Here is a 21,414-nt window from a genome sequence, read left to right on the forward strand (position 1 = left end):
ATTCCAAGATGGATGAAGATTCCGACTTTGTTGTTCAGGAGTCGTTTAGTTGAGCTGAGAATGTATTCAGCATATGAAGTGTCCTGTCAAAGCAACGTCTTAGCATGTGCCACTTTCACAGTGGAAGGGGCTCTCAAACGTAGCATTGTTTAAACATTTAGCAGCTACAATATCCTCGCATCATCTGTCAACTGCTTATGTCAGAAAATAATGTAATGTTCCACCTAACAGCAGACACCCCCAGCTTAGCATCCATTTGAGGGACGATGCTTCTTGTAAATCTTGAAGTCACGAATCGAATCCAGACGACAACTCAAAAGTAAAAGCACCACCTCTGCACCATCCTGTCGGACTAAATTGGCAATGTATACTCAGGAATCAAAGTTGTTCTTCGAGGTAAATTGTTGCAACAGGGCCGATAACAACGCATACAAACCGATATGGAGTTACTTCACTCACACACCCTTCTTGGGTGGAGGAGTGTGGGATTCAAGAGATGATTGAAATACATCGAGGCTCACAGAATAATGAGCTGCCCCCCACGCTAAAACATCCATTCTCTTTTCTGTTCGGCGTTAGGCAGGTCATTATTTTTATAGACTTGGGCCATTATACTACTTATAAGTAGTAGAATCTCACCAACAGGAATGGTCTTTGAGATGCTGAGATACACATGGAGGAGAGGTAAGCACAGGCTGCGTTTTCCTCAATCCCAGCAATAACTCAGAGGTTTTGTTAATTCATATGACAAAATGAGGATGTCTGTAATGGCAATGTTTTACAGCAAAAAAAAACATGCTGATTTTGGAATGGGGCTGCTGGAAACACCCTGTGATATCATGTCGGGCTTAAGACCAGTCAATGATGACATACAATAATGTCACAATGGAGTGACTATCTCAAAAGGTCAATAATTAATGATTGTGTGTAAGCACCATGAGAACAACACTGCTACAACCTTCCTTCTCATCCCAAAAGAAGCCGCTGGAGATAAATTATCCAATGCCTGGAGTTGTTGCCATTCCTGGTTCTTCGTCTTTCGTATGCAGCACAAGGCCGTGGGGTAGCATCATTGGCTGAGGGTGAGGCTGTGCCACTGATACAGTGCCCTCTGCTGGTTATGCCAGGAATTTGGAATGTTCATGGTGTCGACGATAGCTTGCCTATTCTTCACGAAGGACATCATGGAATCTTAAACGTCCACCATCTAATGCCAGAATACGGGACACCTCGTTTGATATCCATCCGAGTGACGGCGCACATATTGATTAATCACCTTACCTGTGAAACAACAGGATGACGGTTTATTGCTGTGTTGAGATTCAAACCCAGGTGAGACAGCTTAGAGGGGTGTGCACATCCCTCTAATCTTGGCCATCCTGCCAGCCTGCCATTCCTGGTGCAAATCAACTTCCAACTGTGCTGGAGTATACACGTGTGGGTCCATTTTCTTAAATTTAGCCACAAAATTTCCCAAACATGCTTTATTAGATTTAAATCAGGACACCTTGCTGGCCAGGACAATGTTGTGATGGGATTGTTTCACAAGAAGTTGATAACTGTATAAGAACGGAGGGATTTGGCTTTGTCATCCATGAATACAGGTCTTGTTAGAAGTGAGTGGTTGTTAAAATGTGAAACATGATCCAAAATGTTTCGATGAATGATACTTTTTGACTGTCAGGTTACTCAATACAGGAACTACAGCATGTCAAGTTTGTAATCATAACAGGCAGTCCCGTATTATAATGGATCCACCACAAACGGGATGGACTCTAAAATGTTCTTGGGTGTACAGGCTGTGTTCGGTTGCCATCAATTTCGAGTTCTACTGTCACCAGAAGGAGAAATTGGCTCTCATCAGACCAATGGATCTTCCTCCAGGTTGTTTGGTTTCAGTGATGATGTGCCCGACACAATGCCAAGTGGACCGCTGTTTGGTCTGGGATAAAAAGAGGACTTATCAATCTCCTGGCTTTGTAACTTTCAGCATGAAGCTGGTTCTGAACAGTTCTTTTAGAAAACCACCGAGGGAGATTCCATTCATACAACTCTGTGCTTGTGGCAAAATAAATATGACTGACAAGCCTTATGATCAGAGCTGTATCTTTTCTGTTAGAGGGCAACCTGGGACATCTACACTGAGGCCTGTTTTGTCAGGTCAGGTATGGGAGCATGTGTTAGAGCAGCGCATTGCTGCATCCACTTACGGCGGTACTCCAGGGGCCTCCGTCTGGCCATCCCCCAGGCAGATACTTGGCCCATCCCCATCTTCTTGACATGCTGATCAACCTGTTGCAACCATGAGGCACGTGGCCGGCCCATTGGCCTCCTCCAGTCATGAGACTCCCTTGCTGAGAGAATCTGTTGAGCAGGATCAGCATCAAGAAAATGAGCCACATGTCCATACAGCCGCAGCTGATGCTCATGGACTATGCAGGTAATAAATCTTATTTCAGTCTCTCTCAGCAACAGCTCGTTCGACAGAAAGTCCGACCAGCAATAGCCAAGGATTCTCCAAAGAGACCTGGCACCAAAGAAATTAAGTCTCCATTTCAGATCTCTGGTCAGAGTCCAAATCTCATCTGCAGAGCAAGATTGTAAGCACCAAGGACCTGAAGACTCGGACTTTCATCCTCCTGCACAGGTACCGACAGTGCCACACCCCATGATCCAGTGGATCCTTGACTGCCTAGGCCTGACCCAGACATACACTGACCTCTGGCTCACAGCCAGCAGGGACATGAATATCACTGCCAAGATGAGCGAATCTCTCTGTGACTTCAACATCCTCACCAAAAACAGATACAGCCAAGACAGCAGCATCCAAGATGTCATTGAAAGCCTGGATCTTACTTTTGACCCAGGAACCCGTAATCTCAGCAGCTCCAACTCCTCATTCAGCACCTCGAAGGCTTCCAAAACGATATCCAGTCTTTGCAAAGATGCCTGTATCATCTGTGGAATCACTGTCAGCGATCTTGACATTCCCAAATGATGCACCGCAGCTTCATCTGTCCGACATCCTCCACAGAATCCAGTCCATCCAAGTGCTGAAAAGTGTTGGGGCCAGTACACACCCCTGATGAACTCCAGTAACAACTGGAAATAAGTGAGAGATGGTATCACCACATCTTACAGCACTCTCAGTACCAGAGTATCATTCAAACATCAGATTCATCAGTTTTTCTGGCACCCCATGAAGACCAAGAATCCTCCAGAGGGCATCGCAATTCACTGAATCAAACGCTTTGCAGAGATCAACATAGACTGCAAGCAGCCACTGCTGACACTCTCATCTGCATTCGTTGAGGACCTGAAGAGGAAGGATATAGTCATGTTGACCTCTTTGTTGTAAAGCCTGACTGCTCTGAGCACTGGTGCTCAAGTAGACGGTAGCGAAATCCTGTCAAGAATTATCTGAGCAAAGAATGTACCTGGCACTGAGAACAGCGTCACCCCTCGGTAGTTGTTGCAATCCTGGCGATCATCCTTCCCTTTCCAGAGAAGGACAACAAGGCCGGTCTTCTAGTCAGTTGGGATGATGCCTGTGTTCCAGGCAGAGCAAAGAACTGCATGCAATGACATGAGTACAGCATTTCCACCAGCCTTGAGAAGTTCAGCATGGATGCCACAGATCCCAGGAGATTTACACCATTTCAACCTGTTCATCGCAGCTTGTTTTTCACAAACAAAGGTGGATCACGGCTGATTGGAAGGTCAGGAATAGGGATAGTAACATTTCTGACTTCAAACTCCACAGCTGATGGGTCAGCCTGGGACATCAGCTCAAAGTAACTGGCCCAGTGGGCTTTCACTTCGGACTCTTCTGTGAAGAGCCCACCACCCTCTGCTCTGACTGCAATGCACCCAGGGATGGGCTTGGAAGAACACAATGTGCAAATTCCCATGTAAGCAAGATGAGAATCACTTTACCACAGGTGATGCTCTACCCCCTCACAGATTCTTCGCACAGAGGCCTCCTTGTCCTCCCTCAGCAGAAATACAGTTTTATACCTCAACTCCCTGAAGAGCTCAGCTCTGCCATTAAGCCTTGCCCTGCAACACTGATCAATGGTATCCAGTGTCTCTTGAGACACAAAATTCTTCTTTGCCCTCCTGTGAGTTCCAAGACATCCAGCGGCAACATCAAGGACGGTGGTCTTGAAGGCACTCCGCAACTCTTCAGGATTCCCCAAAGCACCCAGACCCACAAGTCTCCATTCAGCCTGTTCGCAAACTCCTCAGCTACCCTCTCATTTTTGAGCTTGCCAACATCCAGCCTAGGCTGGGATGGTACCATTCTTCTGGATTTAAGGTGCAACTTCAGAGTTGCTATGACATGCCTGTGGTCGGTCTTGAGCAACTGAGCACTCCGGTAGACCCCGCGGTTCTTGATCATCCTCCAGCGACCATCAACGAACACATGGTCAATCTCCTTTGCCACACCACCAGCATTGGAATACCAAGTCCAGCGATGAGCTTGTGGGCACTGAAACCATGAACCAGCCACCCTAAATCCACGACTTCTTCAAAGTCAAGGAACTTGGTGCTATTCTGGTTCACAGTTCCAGACACATGGGGACCAACACATGTCTCATAACCATCCCAATCAATGCCAGTCGATGCATTGAAACCCCCAAGACTCGAAGAGTATCTCGCCTGGGGCGCTGATCAACCACAGACTCGAGCGTGGTACAGAATGCGTCCTTCATGGTGAGAGCACTCGCCTCAGTCGGAGCATCGACAGAGACCAGGGAAATGACACCCAAGTAGTGACGAATCCTTCGTCTCATAATACGCTCGTTGGCCTATGTTACCTCAATTATCATTGGAGTCAGCTTAATGGACACAGCTCCAGCGACTCCTTGGACATGGTAACCATCAGAGCACCCAGAACAAAAATAGGTACAACCACCCACCATGATCTCGCCACTATCTGGTCCGAACCCCAGAGAGTGCTGCAATACCGATGTTCAAATGCTTGAGCTCAGGTGATAACAGAGATGGGTGATCATCCTCTCTTAGGGATGACATTCGAGGCACCCACCTGAAGGGACCGCCTCAGGTTAACCGAAGGAAACCGCCGTCTGGTGCACAACACCTCAGTACCACTCTGCCACACACACCCACAATCTGACCTGGGAATGTTACCCCATGCTTTTCCTCCCATCATCAAGGAATGAGGGTCCTGAAGACTTTGCCCCAATCCCATCATCCAGTGAGCTGCCCTGCAAAGGGCAGCAGCACAGCAGGTACTCCCACGGAGTGGGTTTTCAATTTTCTTTGCATATGTGGGTTTTGCGGAATGAAGTGTTTTACGGTGATAAGAGTGTGAACACTGCCATCAACCTCCTAAAAAAAAAAAGCAACCCTACTGCAGGAGGACATCTCCAGACACAGTTGGGCACAAGATATGGATGGCCGTTGGCTCACAAGGAGCTCCTCCGCCATTTGACAGGTTTTGTTTTTAATTCTACTGGGTGTGCATATCCATACACATTCCTTACCAGAAAACCTGGTGGGGGACCCAGTTTAGTCGCCGACAACCCGACCATGAAACAGGTTAGTACAGGTTTGCATGATACCTGCAACAAGCCACAGATATAATCTGGCCTGATCCGTCAATATTTTAACACCATTGGTTTGCTGATGTTTGCAGAGGAATCTTCTGATAACACTTCGATGTATACCAGGTTGATATCCAGTTTCACCGTAGCACATCGCAGCATTGTTCCTCCCAATAATTTCCCGCTCCATCTTCTTCAACCAGAGAGCGCTGTGCTGTGAATCGTCATGACATCGAACATATAACCAGGACCCAAGATTGTATCTGGGGTGGGCATCTTGCCCCGCCACACTCTTAATTCCAGGTGCATGTATTATTGGCACTAATGTGAATGCTGGATAATAAAACCTCACTTTCACATATTAATTGCTTAACTGAATGTCTCATTTCCTCACTAATTATTTCTCTCACGTACATTTTAGGAATCAAGTGAAAAACTGATTCAAAGAGCTTGGCTATTTCTGGGTGTTGGCAATTAGGAGACACCTCAAGCTGTGGAAAGTGACAATAGCAAAGCTTGGTTTATTGTGAAAGGGGATGCAGCACCCCAGGAGTTCCACACATGGAGTGCTTTACGAGGACTGTAAAATGTCCTTTAATGATGGATAAACAAAGAGGCACAACACGAGTTGTGTTCACCTGAAAGCACTTCTATTGCTTTTGATGATTTCTCTTCAAACGGCTGAACACGGTGGCCAAACAGTCGCTTTCCTCCTCTCCGGTAAAGCATTTGGTCTGACACTTTTATAAAAAAAATATAGGTTTTATTGTACAGTACTTACAATGACCATTCAATCATTGTATCTGTGTATGCTCCATCATGCAGATACAATGACAGATTCATTACCTCCGCCACAAAAGGTGGACGGAGGTTATGTTTACACGTCTGTCTGTGTTTGCTTGTCTGTGAGCAGGATTTCTCAAAAAATTATAGACAGATTCGGATGAAACTTGGTGGGCACGTTGGGTGTGTGACAAGGAAGAATGGATTCGATTTTGGTGAAGATCCGAATCAGAGAATTATTTTCTTGAGTCTTCACCATTGAGAGATGGGACCAAAAACGATACATATCATGATATCTCAAAACGTTGTGGACGAGTTATGACAAAACTTGGTGGATGAGCTGATTAGGTGACAAGAATAAGCCAATTCGATTTCGGTTCAGGTCCGGCTCCAGATCCGACCTATTGGTGGGATACAAATCGTAAACTGTTCAGCCTGGCAGAGGTATGCGCTCTACTGCGTGCCGTTCTAGTTATTGTAAGTACTGCACAATTAAAAACCTGTATATTAAACGAGTTTAAGAAGGAATGCTTCACTGGGGAATACGAAAGCGACTTTTAGGCCACCCTAATATTTTCAGCAATGAATACCTCGTATGTCCAATGAAATAACTGCAATTGTTTTTATTACACATTTTATACAGATCAATAAAGTTTAGAGGCATTCAACTCAACTTATGATTTGTTCCCCAAGCCTAAGTGAGTACAACCTCTCCCTTAATTGAACCTACAATGTGAGGAATTGTTTGATTAGGTTACAAACTATGAGGGTATGTTTTGGTTGAAGTAGGGGAAATCTTTTTGAAGAGTTTAACTTCCGTGTTGGTACTGTATATGAGATTTTGAAGTTCCAAAAACAATAGAGCAATAGAAGCTGGGCCTTTCACATGCTAACATAATGTTACATCATCATCATCCTTGCTCAAAAACACCAAAGGATAACCTGAAAATGTCTTCAAGACCACAAAAATAATTTCCGAATTGGTGAAAAATGTAAAACTAAGACTTGACATGAAATGGGGAATGGCAGTGTGGTTGTGATGGCAGGAAATGAAAAAGAGAAAACTTGAAGTTGGAGGATTGTTTAGACATTTAGAAGTTGAGGCTCAATGGAGGGGTCAACCAAGGCATAGAGGGTCAACCAGCTGCTCTTTCAAACTTCGCCTTCCTCCCCCCCCCCAATTTTCACTCTCCTTCCTCTGCCACATGCCTCCCACCCAACCTCCAACTCCCAGGTTGAAACCATTTAACCCATAACCCATTCCGTTCTGTTCATTTCTACGCATTTGTACTTTTCTCTCTCTGTAGAATTGTCTCCCTGTCCAGTCTCAGTTTTCCCTCCAGTCCTTCATCAGGACAGCAGTTTATTGCCATCTCATATTGTCCAACATACCAACACACCATCTTCTTTATACCTGAGCTTTGTCTATCAGCTGCTTTCTTTACTCAGACTGATCTTATTTAGGGAAAGAAGCCTGGGGCAATACCCTGGGTGCTCACCTCGTAGAATAACGATACTAAGGAGGAAGTCAACGTGGGACAGAATGAGCAAAATGTACCAAATGAACCAATGTTATGGGAAATACCTATTTTGAGGAGCAACCCCCCACCCCCCCCCCCACTCCACACACAGGTAAACCTCCTGAAACTTTGATTTGTTAAAAAGCATGAACAGACTTTGATACTGTCGTACATCACGGTTGATGAAGGTCGTGGCCAAGTCTCATCAAAATTGTATGTGTCGTTCCGGAGAAGAAAGCAAAGACATATTTTGGGGGCAAGCCCCCACCCCCTCCACCATATAACCCTTTAGACCCCAATATTTTTAATGTCGTGAAGAAACTTTGGTACATACTGAGTGATGAAGGTTGTGGCTAAGTTTCATTGCAAACATATGTGTAGTTTGTGAGAAGTTGCAAGTGTTTATGGATGGATGGACTGCCTGACTGATCGATTGACTGACTGATGGTGTGCCATCTCATAAGCTCTCTGGAACTATGTTCCAGGTGAGCTAAAAATTAGAAAAAATGCTGTTTATCAAATCGTTGTCAGAACTCACGACTGCAGCCAGATTTTTGTGGAGGATGAGGCCGTCACCACTATCAGGCTCAATTGTATCATCACCAATGTTGAACAAGCCTGGTGTTGAACAAGGGTAGCTGGCTTGGGATCTTAGGGTTCTGAGTTTGAGCCCTGTCAGCCACTGAATTAGCAACAGGTGGGGTTAACTCAGCCTGTCATCCTTCTGAGGTCCGTAAAATGAGCACCAGTGAACTGGTAATGGGGCATTGCATCAGTGGTGCCCCCGTACTCGGTCGCAGTGGCAATGCACCGTTGATCATAGCCAGTTGAAAGTATGAAATCATGCCACCATGACAAATGGAAGTACAAAAAAATATCTTGGAGAGTTCGGTCAAGTGCCTCAAATGCCTGCTTGTGCGACATGGTACATTCATCTCACACAATGAAGGTACAGTGTTTGAGGAGCGTACCTCGTCTAGAATCATTTTTCACATTGCAAATTGCTTTGTCGACCATTGCCAGATTGAGGGGTAATTTGAAGGCAGAATGTGCCATCCTACCGCCTTTGAGCAGAGTCTCCGCAATAACTGATTATGCTGGTAGGGATACAAAATGGAACACACACACACACACACACACACACACACACACACACACACACACACACACACACACACACACACACACACCTGGAATTATAGATCGATGAGGGCTTGTTCCTGCCCGCAACTCCAGGCCGATCAGGGCTATATCAGCAACAGCTAAACGTGATAAACGAACGATGAAATCGGGTGTTAGAGGATTCGATCGTCAGATGAACGTTCCCGAATCCAAGGCTCGAACCACCACTCGAGTGGCCCGAAGGGCCCGGGAGAGATTACATTGAATGTAACGATATAGATTCCATCACACCGGTAACAGGAACACATCATGGATTCTGTGATCCTTAAAACGTCCAAAAACAAAAGCAGACATAAAATCGATTTATAATATTATACTTACCAAAAATGATCACGGCGGAAGATAATTTTAACTATAAAAGCGGAAGTCTTCTGCAGATTAAAACGGATTGTGTGTCACACTCAGAAACAGGGGAAAGTTCAAAAGTTCAACCAAAGCTTGCAAATGGCGGCTCGTGACGCGGAAATAGGAATTAGCCAATCAGATCTCTCCTCCGGTGAAAGGCAGACACAACCACACACGTCACGAGGTGGAAAAGCGGTCACCATGGCAACACACGAGGCAGAAAAAACAGTTTTCGATAATCGCGCTGCGCGCTGCGGCTGTTCCGCGTCGTGATCTGGTTGTACAACCAAGCGGCCGATTCCCGACGTCGTGAATCTTTCATACTGACGTCGTGTGCCTGCTGGGAGGGAGAAGAGTGGGATGGTTGCTTAGTGAGAGTGAGAGTGAGGGGTGAGTTGGCACTGAAGTTGGAAAAAAAGAATGGTTGATGGAAAGCGAAAATTCATTGCAAACTGTGGTTTTTAAAAAAGTTTTAGTTCAGAGATGCGATTTAACACAATTCTTGATGGATGCAATAAAGTCGAATTCAGAGAATGGAGAGAAGAAGCGCTGTAACAGTTGGATTTTTTAGGCAAGGAATGAAGGAGAGGTCGAAATGAGAGCAGTCTGTTAAAATAGCAGAATTTTTTTTTTTTGGAAGGATTTCATATCAACCGGCATGATGGATTCCATAACCTTGCTGATGATTGGAAGTAAGCTACCATGTCGGTAGTTCAGGGGATCAGTGTTTCCACCTTGTTAATGTAATATGGTGATGTTAGCTGACTTCCAAGCAGATGGAAGATGATCTCAGGCAAATGATAGGGTGAAAAGAGCAGCGGAGCAGGTTTATGGCACAAGTGAACCGATGTTGCAGATTCAGAGCTGATCCGGTCTAGTTGTTGCATTGTGTTTATGGCATACATGAGCTGATCCGGTCCAGTTGCAGAATCAGAGTTGAGGGTTTCCAGAAGTTTATCTGCCTTCTCAGGTGTAAAAGACAGTCCAGAAGGAGTTTAGTGCAACTGGGTAGGTTATTACAGAGAGTGAGGGGTTGGGGACATACGATTTGGAAGTAAACACAAAATTGAGGCATTCGGGCTTCTCACGAGCGGAGTCGGCTCTTGTGCCATGTGAAGACAGGGAGGTGATGGAAGGGGAGCATACTCGGAGACAGACTTTATCATGCACCACCCGGTTTTTTTTATAATAAAGAGACAATTTTGAAAGTTCATTCTTGAGGTTGGACAGATGTTTTTTGGGGCTCCTGAGAGTGGACACACACTTGTTGCGGGAATTGTGGAATGAGCTGAGATTTCCTTCAGTCGGGTTTGCTTTCAAAGAAGTGAAGGCAAGCCGATTGTGAGCGATTGCCTTACCACGGCATTCAGTGTACCATGGGCAGGAAGAAGGGTAGGATAACTGAGGACAACATGGATAGCTCTGTGCAGAAGGGAGAGCTCAAGTTTCTGTGGAATAATTCCCAGGCTGAGTTAATATCAGGGGCAGTAGATATAAGAGACCAGTCCTGAACTGAGATGGCTGCTTGCAGTTCCTGCCAATCTGCTTGAAGGAACTGCCAGACTCGCCAGTGCTGAGGCAACTCTTTGAGAATAGCCAGAGAGATGTTGCTCTCACAAGAATATGATTAGATGAACCCATTGAAACAAAGGAAGATCAGGAGACATTTGAACATTTTTCCAACATATAGTTGTTGTTTTTTGACAAAATGTTAACACTAACTATCCAAATTAAGTCATTACACATTGAAAATGTCCACTCAAGTCAAGAGGTTGCTGCTGGGAAAGTGTGGTGATGGTAATTTGCATCCAATATGTTATGTAAGCATTACAGTTCCAACGCATACCATCTTCAGCTGAAAATAAACCGAGCAATGCACAGTAAACTACCCAGCTGTCACATTTTCTACGAATCTATGTGAGATCACACAACTCAAATTGTGAGATGGACGAACAAGCCGCTGAACATGATACTGCCTACACTGCCTGGACCATTGTAATGATTCACAGGAAGTGCTACTTTATCACACCTGAATTTATTACTGTGTTACAGATATAAATGTGATTCAGTCAAACATGTCCTGCGACTCTCGGTGTAAGGTGAAAGATGGGGGAGGTAAAAGGAAAAGTTGCATGGATCCACCGTCTCTCTCCCCCATTGCTTCCTTTGTAATTTTTTTCCTTCAGCAACCACTGTTTAAACATTATTCAATATAGAGGTTGTAAGACTACATTTCATAGAAATAAAGAACTTTTGACTGCAGTCTTGACTCCAAATTTCCAGGAAATCCATGAACTTGACCTTCTGTATTTTAAAATTATTATTATTATTATTATTATTATTGTTTTTTAAAATTTATTATTACATCCATCTTCAGAAACTTCACTTTGCATAAATGTGTAAAATAATACAGCATTCATCGGCGAATGGAGCTTGGTGAATTTTGCAGTGATTTTGAAGAAGGCACCTCTGTCTTGCCATTGTTTTCCCATGCTTGGCTGCGAATCACTTGATGTGTTAAATCAGTCAATAACGAACCCACAAAAGCAATACGGCTCCTCCAAGAGAACTGTTGGAAAAGTCTAGTTTCATTTCTCCATAATGGATGGCAAAGTTGGCTATTAGCATTCCCATCTGAACCACTGCCTCATGAAAGAGTTTCATAAGGTTCATATCCCATACAATACGTTTGTCCATTGTCTATTAATGACCTTATAATTCATGTAAAGGTACAATGATGTTTCTTAATGTCTTTGTTCTGCACATGATAGATGAACAAGGTCTTCCATGAGACATATTGTTGCGAATCTGGAAGCCATGAGCACACAACATACAGGTCCTTTTGATCAGTTATATCGGTAAGTACATGTTGCCAGTTAGGGTCCCGACCCTAGTTTAATGGGTAATTAAATGTTCCTGCGCTGTGGAGTTATTTTAAGTCAGGTTTTCTTTTCGTTTATTTTTACACCACCGACATCAACGCCGACGACACCGCATCACCCTCACCTTCACTTCGCTTCATTCACCTCATGCTGGCCGACGTCAGGGGTGGGCGGAGCCCCTGCAGAAACATGTTGCTCAACTTCCTGTGTGAGGGGCGGTCCTTTGGAAGAAGGAGGAGTTCGGGGAGGAGCCACGCGGCGGCCCTTGACCAATCGGCGTGCAACGAGTGGGGTGACCATCGCTTGGCCAATCAGACCTCCCCGACTCTGTGAAGGGCGGTCCAAGTTATGTCACCACGCCACCTGGCCAATCGAGGGGTTTGCCGCCCGTTTTGGCCAGTGAGAGGGACGGCGAGGATTTTTGCATGCCAAAACTGGCCAGTGACAGGGCGACGAGGGAGTCTGCGCAGAAGGCCGTCCGGTGTGGAGAAGTGGGAAGGGCGGATACCCCTTCTACGGGGGATAAAGAAATAAAAGCGCAGACGGCTGAACAAAAAAAAGAGATTTCTTCACCGCCCTCGTCGCCGTCAGCCCTGGTCCTCGTCCTCAACCACCGCCTCCTCCTCCTCCTCCTCCTCCTCCTCCGAATGATCGCAAGCTTGGGCGACGACCTCGATTTGCCTTAGTTGGGTTCAGCTGCGCTGGTCCGTCCTATGGTGACCGGAGCTCCGGGAAGAAGGGGACGCCCAGCCGCATGCTCATGGCCAGGTAGCCAGCTACCACTGATCAGCAGCCCGACTGTCCTCCGGGCTGGAGATCCAAATAAAGACCATTGGGGTCCAGTTCTGTCTGTGCATGTGTGTGTCTGTGTGTGGGCCCCGTCTTTAAGTAGTAAAACTGTTAAGTGCTTGTGCTGTATATATTTGCATTGCCTTGCTTTATTCGGTTTAAATCTGCTCTTCTGTTTTCCCTAGTTCCCCATTATTGTATAAATAAACCCCGATTGTTAAATGTTTCAGTTCGTTTGCATCCCTTCTTTCATTGACTGAGCGTGTCTCATGCTCGGGGAAAATTAGTTAAAGCTGTTACAGCCCTAAGGGGACATTTGGACCGACGGTTCTTGGCGATAAACCGCTCGGAATTGCAAACGGAACGAGTGTGCTAAGCGGCTCGTTTCTGTACGAGTTCCGTCAAGGGTGAAATTCCCCGGTAGTTGGACCACATGGGTATTTAGGTAAATTGAAATTGGCAATCGACCCTACCCCACGTGGTCTATCCATTGGCGAATTTCAGTCCGATAGAGAACACGTCGACTCCGGACTTATCCGGGGCGATGATCTGAATTCCAGGCGATCGGTCGAGCCGACTCGTGGCTCCATCCAGCAGTCTTGCCCGCGGCCGACGTCCCGGCCCTGCAACAATATATTGTTGTGGTTACCAAATTCGCAAACCACCATTCAGGTCCCTTAGGTGAGATATCTCGGTAAGTATATGTGTAGTTAGGCCCAAACCCGTTGTCTAGTGGGAATACATGTCATTTATGCGTGCTGCGACTCTTCAGGATAGCCGTTTTTCTTTTACTATCTTTATTTTGGACCAACCGCCATTGTTACCACCAACCACAACATCAACCACCCACCGCGGCGCCGCTTCACGTCACACCTCGCAACCGTCGCATCGCCACCGTTCTTGCGCCGCTTGTGGGTACCGGTGTTGGACTCGTGCAGGGCGCGCCGAACAGCGTGTACAAAACCACGGATTTTCCACTTCAAAAACGGATCAAAAACGACACACGCCCACTTTTGTGCTGTCCAATCGGTGAGCGAGGGGCGATTTGGCCCCGCCTCCAGGGCGTTGGAGGGCGATCGCTGTATGCAAATTTATGGATCAAAAAGCATTCACGCCCACTTTTTCTCGGGCCAATGGGGAGCGAGGTGAAAGGTCGAAGGGAGGGGGTCAAAGATGAGAGAGCGAAGCCACGGGGCTTATATAAGCGACCGCGTTCGTCAGTCAAGAGGAGAGAGAGTTAAGACTTCGCGGGCGGTGGAGTTGGGAAGAAGAAGCAAGAAGGAGTTGGTCGTCGTCGTGTGCGTTGGAATCGGAGCAAAAGGGGACGGAGCTGTGGAGAGGCGGCGAGGGCAGACGAGGGGGTGCTCGCGTCGTGCAGGGAGCTGCACACCAGGGAGGCCGACGGCGCGAACTGGCCGAGGTGGAGACGCTCGTCGCGGGACTCGAGGCAGAGTGGAAATCCTCTATACCCCAAGCATCAGCAACCCCCTCCTGTTTCCCCCCGCGCTGAGATAGTGCGACCAAGGGGGCCCCTTTCCCACCCCCTACCAGACACTGCCCGCGAGGCCCGCGGAGTTGAGGCACCATCGCCGCTCCGCGTCTCATCACCAGACGGGTCGGCCCGACCCGGTCTCGGCCTCAGGCCCGCCTCATCTTTGAGGGTGTTATTTTCCTTGGTTTTGGGTATGTGTTGTCGGCGCCGTCTGTGAAGTAAAATTGCATAAGTGTTGCCGTGTGCTCGCGTAATCGGTATTAGATCTGCATTGTCGCATTTGCTTTTTGTGTAAAAATTGCATTGTGTTTCTCTTCTTTTCTATGTGCTTTTGGTGGAATTGTATATGTGCGCTTTCCGTTCATCGCGAATAAATGTGCTTTGTGTTGAACTGTTTCCCGCTTCGCTTCGTCATTTCTTTCATTGAATCCTCATCTTGCTTCACGTAAAGGGTTGGTAGTGGGCTGAATACGCCCGATAATTAATCGAACCGTCGAGGTCGACGAATAACACCGCTCGGTTATCCCGATAGTACGGAACGGGTCGCTTAAGTGGCCCGTGTCCGAAGTCGACCTGCGGCGAGGTGCGATCGCCCGGTCTACCCTCCGTGTGGGTACTTAGGTAGGTCGAATTTGGCGAGCAACCCTATCCCACACGGGGGCCGATTGGCTCGATTGCGGTGCGACCGAAAGGTCCACCCGTGACTGGTTCCCGGCGTTAGTCCGAGAGGGTCACGACTGGATTGTCCGTCCGGTGGGCGACGTGCCGCGATTCGAGTTACGTGGCCGTCAGCACGCCGGCGGGCGCGAATCCGCAACACTGGTGTCAGGAGTGGGATACAAATCCATCGCCCTCCTCGCGGCACTGGTATCGGAGAACAGGAAAACGGGCTCTCCTGTCTCCGGCTAAATTCACGGGAATCGGTCCAGGGGTGAGAGAAGCGACCCCCGATTCCCTCCAAATTACGAGCGAGCGAAATTAACCCTTTAAGAGAAGCAAGATGGCGTCTCAAGGCGAGCGGGAGCCGGGGGTATTAGAAATGGATGTAGAATGTGTAGAATCCATGGCCCAGGATGGAATGCCCGTACAGGAAAACTAACTCGCCCAACTGAACCCAGAGCCCGAAATAGGTGCGGCAGCGGCCGTGGTGTATGACACCTCCCCCCCCTCTCCACCAAACCCCCCCCCCCGACCCTTGCCGAAGCAGCTCACCCAAGCGCACCCGACATGGCCCAGCTATTCGCCATGCTGGCGGCAATGACAGCGAGGATGGATGCGAATACACAACAAATAATCGAAAACATGGATGCAAACACAACTGAATTTATAAACAAAATAAAAAGCATGAACGAAAAGATCGATGCGAGTACACAGCAAATGAAGGAAGAAACGAAAAAGCTGCGGGGTGAGACGCAGAACATGGGCCGATGCCTGCAGGCGGGCATGAAGGCCGTGACCAGGGAGCTGGGAATGGCGACTCCACGTGTGGGAGCAAACGAGCTGGAAGGGGGTGCAACGGCTGACAGGCCCGCGGTGGAGGCGGGTAAAAAAATAATTCGGGGGGCGTGTTGGGCGAGGGTCGTGACAGAGGAATCGACGGTGACCAGAAGGGAAAAATTAAATGGGGAGACCAAAACGTGCGAGACGAGACACGAGGTGACGACGACAGAAACTTATAAATGTATAGAGACACGGGAGACAGAAAAAATAGAGAGACAACACGATGAAGACGGGGTAAGTGACGCGCACACACACACGGAGGTAGTGGAGGATAGTGAGGTTGAGCTCGCGGAGCGTGTAGGGACCCAGTGCGAGCACCTGGATGGCCTCCTCCAGGAACGAGGGGAGGGAGTATGCCCCCTTGAGGCGAGTCACGACCAGGTGAGTTCGGTCGTGCTTTGCGAGGTTGAGGGGACGAGTGCTGTGGACGGGTGCACGGAAAGCTTGGGGGGTATAGAGGCCCCGGAGACCCTTGTGGGGACACAAATCCCCAGTGTGGTTGTCCCTGTGTGTGTGGTGCAAGGCGTGAGTGCGTCCCCGTGTGTGGAAGCGACCCCGTGTGTGAGTGGTGTGGTGGCGATGGTGCCAGGGTACGTGCTTCCCAGCACGCCGTGTGTGGGTGAGGCACCGTGTGTGAGTGAGGCCGTGTGTGTGGATGAAACGGCCAGTATGAGTGAGGCACCGCGGGTGAGTGCCCCCGCGTGGGCGAGTGAGGAACGGAGTGTGGATGAGGCACAGCGGGTGAGTGCCCCCGCGTGTGTAAGTAGTATGGTTTGTGTGAGTAGTGAGGCACGCGTGAGTGAACGGCCGAGTGCAAGGGAAACCGTGTGTGTGAGAGAGCGGTATGTGAGGGAGATGTCGGTCGGCATGCGGGAGCACGCAGCCGCGTCTCCCGGTGTGAATGTGATGGAGTGGAGTGTGTGCGTCGTAACACGCAGGTGTGCGTGGGTCGAATGGCGACAACGGCGACATGAGAAGAAAGAAAGCCGAGTAGCGGCTGTAGTTGTTTCGGGGACCGTGCCGGGTTCACCCAGCAGTGAGCACGCGGTCCGTGCTGTGCAACGCACGAGACCGCCACGTGCTCGCTTGCGAGAGTGAAGTCCCGGTCCGGAAACGCACGCGGTGGATTTGCCGATCCCGCGGACGGACAAAGTTTAGGCAGGTAAATGGATTTGGACCGGACGGGTTCTCCACGCGATCGTGTGTGTTCAGCTCCAACGGGCAAAGCACATGTGTTCGCGTGGGGAACCCCTCGAGACGTGGGGCTTGTGTTTTTTTTTTTGCGCACGGTGACGTCATGGCTGCACGTGTGGTTGGAATCCGGCAGGAGGGGTATCTCTGCCGGATGGTACCGTCCAAGGAGGGACGAGGAACACGTGCAGCTGTATGACGTCACGGGCAGGTGCAAAGTGCGCGAGTTGCCGCGCTGGTGATGCGCATGAAAAAAAAAAAAAAGCAAGCCTCACTTTCGGGTGCACAGGATTCCTGGGCAAGGGGTGGAAGACCCCCTTACCCTGGGCACAGGATGGAAACTAGTTAGGGGGAAGGGTTAGCTTAGTTAGACCGACTTCATGGGGCAGGGGTAAGTCCTCATGGAGTCCGTGGAATGGATTAGTTAGAGGGATTTAGTGAGCTTTAGGTTGGGAAATAAAATGAATTTTTGAGTTAGGAGACAGTGACTGAGTGAGTGTGTAGAGGGGACGTAGTTTAGCTACGTAGTGTTAAAAGGAACGTGCTATAGTTTAAGGGACGACGTGGGAGCACGAGTTAGTTAGGGGATGCAGATAGAAGGATGGCAAGTTCAGCGGTGTGTGTTGAAGAGTTGGTGAGTTGTGAGGTGAGTGCTTGGTGAGTGAGTGAGGCCAGCGGGTCTGTGTGTATGGAGCGAATGGGGAATGCATGGTGCGATGAGTGATTGGGGGGAGGAGTGACTCCCGCCCAAGGGACCCCGGGGTCAGTATAAAGTGAGTTAGGGGGTTAGTCAAATTGAAAAATGGAGGTCGTTTTGCTGTTGGTGGGAATGTAGGCTCGAAACCCGTTTGGAGGGGTGCAGGAGCCCTGTTGACGGGCTTGGGAGCGTGGCTGCGAAAGGTGAGTATCGCTGAGTGGGTACCCCGGGCACCAGGCTAGTCGGCCGTGGTAGGCCAAGGGCCCATGGGGGGCCGGAATAGCGTAGTGGGCACGGGTGCGCCTGCTTGGTGCAGGGGCCCGGGGCGCCATTAGCCGCGTGGGCAGTGTTGTGGGCAAGGGTGACCCTCGGAAAGGGGCCCGGGAAGCCAGCCTGCCACGTGTGCATTTCAGGGGAGGTGCCATGGGGGGCACTCCCCGGTGTTAGGGAGCTGGTAGGCTCGGAGGCAGTGTAGTGCCCGGGGGTGCCATAGCGGGAGATTCGGCAGAGGGTCGTGCCTGCCAAAGGGAGCCACGTGTCCCAGCCATGAGACCGTGTGAGGGCACGGAGAGAAAATTGGGGGGGCGAGGCCCGAAATTGTGAGGACACCAACACAGGCGACGGGAATCTGGGTTGTTAGAACCAATAGTTTAAGCGAGAGGCGCTTGTTGAAAGCCCCGGGGTAGTTTAACAGTTAAATGGTTAGGGTAGATTAGGAGATGTACCCCTCCGCACCATCCATCCCCTCGCTGTCGTTGTGGACCGCTGGACACACTTTGGTTATAGATCGCCGAACTCTGGGGAGGCCATTCTGAGGCTTCGTTGGGCCTCGACACAGGACGTTAGCTCTCCCTTACTCCCCTCCGGGAAGGGAACGTAGGGGTTGGGAGTAGGCTAGGTGACAGGATAGGTTAGCCGAACAAGGACAATAAAGGGGGTTAGGGGACGATTTATAGTGGGGAAGTAAAAAAAAAAAAAAAAAAAAGTTGGGGCTAAATTGGGGTTTGACAAATTAAGGGAGTGGGTATGTACAGTGACAGGCAAAGGCGATAGGTTGGGAGGGAGACAGGTAGGTAGGTCCGAGCCCGCCTTCCAAGTGGCCAGCACCACCGCACTCCCTCCACCAACCTCCACGGAACGGCAAAGGCTGGCCAACTTCATCGGCAGCTGTTGTTTTGCTGCGAGGCCTGTGCCGACTGGATCGTCTGCAGCTGCTGTGCTGCAAGGCCTGTGCCGGCCCACTTCATCTGCCGGCTGGCTGTTTTTCTTCAAGGCCTGTGCCGGCCAGTTCATCTGCCGGCTGTGTTTGCCTGCAGCGGCCTTCTTCTGCGGGCTGTGTTTGCCTGCTGCCTTTGCCATGCCATGCCCACTGCCCCTGTTCACCAGCCCCCGTTCAATTCTGCGTTGCCCCTCCCCCCCCCTGTTCATTGCCATGTGCGCCAGGATCAAGGCAACAGTTTGCAAGCTGCGAGAACTGCCCTGTTGGCGGCTACAACACGGGCCTCCAGTGGCGGCCCGTGCACCGTGTTTGCGTCCAACCATTCATCCATCCATTCGTTGTGTTCATTGCGTGTGCCACTTGAGCTGGCACGGACACTGCGTTTGTGCAGCCCATGCACCGTTGTGGTTCACTGCGTTCAGTTCAAAAGGGGAGGCCTTGGACTGCGTGTGAGCAGCCGGCCACGTTCCCTGTCACCTGCATTGTTTTGAGCCAGAGACTGCATGCGAGCAGCCTGGCTCCCTGCTAACTGCTTTCTTTTTGCAGAGTTCATTGATCCTGGGCCATGGTTTAGTGTAAAATTTGTAAGTTAAGGTTAAGATGTACTGTAAATATGAGTGCGCCCCCGGCATGTTTGTCTTAGCGCCGGCAATTTTATTTAAGTCGTCCGTGTGAGTGAGTTTGTTTAGGTAGTTACTCAGCCCTCAGGTTATTTATTTTGGGGACACGAATACCATGAATGTCGCACTCAGGGATCCGTAGGTAAAATGTACTAGGGGAAAACTACACATGATGGCACACGAAAATTTGACGACTCGGGACGAGTCTGTAAAAAGGGGAGGGGGTGGCGTTGTGGTTGACCAAATTCACAAACCACCATTCAGGTCCCTTAGGTGAGATATCTCTGTAAGTATATGTGTAGTTAGGCCCAAACCCGTTGTCTAGAGGGAATAAATGTCATTCATGCGGGCTGCGACTCTTCAGGATAGCCGTTTTTCTTTTACTATCTTTATTTTGGACCAGCCGCCATTATTACCACCACCAACCACGTCTCAACAGCCATCACACAACAACCACCAACCACAACGCCACTTCACAACAACAACCACCAACCACAACGCCGCTTCACCACAACAGCCACGACCTTTACCGTCACAACTCGCCACCATCGCATCACCGTCACTCCCACGCCACTTGTGAGCGCCGATGCTGGACTCGTGAAGGGTGCGCACCGAGCAGCGTATTCAAAAACATCACGGACTTTCCGCAGAAAACGGATCAAAAACGACTCACGCCCACTTTTGTTCCGTCCAATCGGTGAGCGAGGGGCGATTTGGCCCCGCCTCCAGGGCGTTGGAGGGCGGACGCTATATGCAAATTCATGGATCAAAAAGCATTCACGCCCACTTTTCCTCGGTCCAATGGGGAGCGAGTTAGAGAGGTGAAGGGTCGGAGGCAAAGGGTCAAGGGTGAAAGAGCGAAGCCACGGGGCTTATATAAACGGCTGTGTTCGTCAGTCAAGTTAAGTTGAGAGTGTGCGGAGTTCAAGAGAGTCGTCGGTGGAGCTGGAAAGAAGTGGTACTAGTCAGAGTGAAGAGGACGGAGCTGTGGAGAGGTGACGGCAGCGAAGGCGGACGAGGGGGTGCTCGCGTCGGTGCCGGGAGCTGCACAGGGAGAGGCCAGCAACGCGACTGAGGTGGAGGAGGAGACGCTCGCCGCGGGACCCGAGACAGGGTAATATCCTCCTTCCCCCGAGCATCAGCAACCCCCTCCTGTTTCCCCCCGCGCTGAGATAGTGCGACAAAGGGGGCCCCCTTCCCACCCCCTACCAGACACTGTCCGCGACACCAGCGGAGTTGAGGCACCACCGCCGCGCCGCGTCTCATCATCAGACGGGTAGGCCCGACACGGTCTCGGCCCCAGGCCCGCCTACCCCCCTCATCCTGGAGGGTGGTTCTCTTTTCTTTTGCTTTGGGAATATGTGTTGTCGGCGCCGTCTGTGAAGTAAAATTGTATAAGTGTTGCCGTGTGCCCGGTAGTCGGATAGATCTGCATTGTTGCATTTGCTTTTTGTGTAATATTGCATTGTCTTCTTCTTTTACATGTGCTTTCCGTTCATCGCGAAATAAATGTGCTTGTTGTTGAACTGTTTTCCCGCTTCGCTTCGTCTTTTCTTTCATTGAATCTCCATCTTGCTTCACGTAAAGGGTTGGTCGTGGGCTAAAACGCCCGATAATTAATCGA

General features: G+C 49.3%; 1 long non-coding RNA gene across 10 annotated transcripts in view; it reads right to left on the reverse strand.

Moving 5' to 3' along the window:
- Window positions 1-21,414, reverse strand: part of LOC147015838 (uncharacterized) — a 192,162-nt gene that overhangs the window by 48,177 nt on the left and 122,571 nt on the right. Inside the window, exons 1-2 of one of the 10 annotated variants that reach the window (XR_015049882.1) lie at window positions 9,377-10,897; window positions 9,064-9,135 (exon numbers count right to left, since the gene is read on the reverse strand). The exons of 5 other annotated variants lie outside the window; for them this stretch is intronic. This is a non-coding gene — a long non-coding RNA (uncharacterized LOC147015838). Of the gene's footprint in view, window positions 1-9,063; window positions 9,136-9,376; window positions 10,898-21,414 lie in introns of those variants that run through there. 4 more of the 10 variants (XR_015049878.1, XR_015049876.1, XR_015049881.1 and 1 more) reach the window with 4 other exon arrangements.

Source organism: Eptatretus burgeri, chromosome 12 (assembly GCF_056783735.1).
Source record: "Eptatretus burgeri isolate ZD-2024b chromosome 12, Ebu_testis_v1, whole genome shotgun sequence".
NCBI lineage: Eukaryota > Metazoa > Chordata > Myxini > Myxiniformes > Myxinidae > Eptatretus > Eptatretus burgeri.